We start from the raw sequence: 1258 nt of genomic DNA, 5'->3' as shown, positions 1-1258 counted from the left end.
TTAAGGGTGTTCAAGATGTTAAATCCAGAAGGGTAGCTAGTCCTAAAGGTTAGGTTGGTTCTCGGGCAAGACAACTAAGGGAAGGAAGGGGTTTGTTAAGACAATAATATTAGAGGAGGATATAACGAGTTAATAATATAGCCTAAGTGTAATCTAAATAATAGATTACTAAATAGGTTAAACACGAGTATAAGGGTTCATACTCAAGTTTCTATATACTAGTCTACTCGGCTACTTAGGGCTCCTGAGCAGCTAAGCAGGTCACGTAACTCGTCTTGGCTACTCGGCTACTCAGGGCTCCTAAGCAGCTAAGCAAGTCACGTGACTACTATCTAAGTGGCTTGGCTGCTCTTTATCTCGTCGCAACCCTACCACTGCATCCTCGCACCTTTATAAGCACCCCACCTCACCCTTCTATCTTCCGGTTCTTAACAATAACTTAGTAATCCTTAACTTAGGCATAACTATTACGAACCGGGAGGTAAAAGGGTGGAACGGGCGCTTATAAAGGTACGAGGATATAGTGGTAGGGTTACGACGAGATAAAAAGCCGCCAAGCCACGTAGATAGTAGTCACGTGACCTACTTAGCTACTTAGGAGCCCTAAGTAGCCGAGTAGATAAGTATATAGGAACTCGAGTATAAGCTCTTATACTTATATTTAACCTATTTATTAATCTATTATTTGGATTATACTTAGGCCATATTATTAATTCGTTACATCCCTCCAATACTATCGTCTTAATAAAACCCCTTCCCTTCCCTTAGTTGTCTTGCCTAAGAACCAACCCTAACCCTTTAGGACTAGCTACCCTTCTGGATTTAATAGGCAGCTATCACTAGTATAGAGATATGGCATAAATAATTAGGCTATCTAGGACCCAGCACGCTTAAGCACCTAGTATAGTAAGCTAAGGGGGTACATATTAAGGGCGTACCTATAGTTAAATATGACGCCTATAGTAGAGTAAAGTCGAAACGGCGCATTAGGTAAGAAGCTAGGCCAAATAGTAAAGGACCTAGAGAGCGTATTATAATCGACTTCTATAACTATAAGGCATAAAGCTTTAATAAGGAGCGTAGCTAAATACTCGCCACTAATTAATACTTAGGCCACATATAGGACTTCTACTTTAAGAATAATTGGCCTACTAGATTAATTATTAAAGTTTTAAATGACCTTATACTACTACTAGTAGTATAGTTTAGCCTAACTATTAAAGTTATTAAATTAGATAAAAAGATCTTTATAGTTAAG

Source organism: Paraphaeosphaeria sporulosa (assembly GCF_001642045.1).
Source record: "Paraphaeosphaeria sporulosa strain AP3s5-JAC2a unplaced genomic scaffold CC84scaffold_13, whole genome shotgun sequence".
NCBI lineage: Eukaryota > Fungi > Ascomycota > Dothideomycetes > Pleosporales > Didymosphaeriaceae > Paraphaeosphaeria > Paraphaeosphaeria sporulosa.
Note: the sequence above shows the minus strand (reverse complement) of the source record.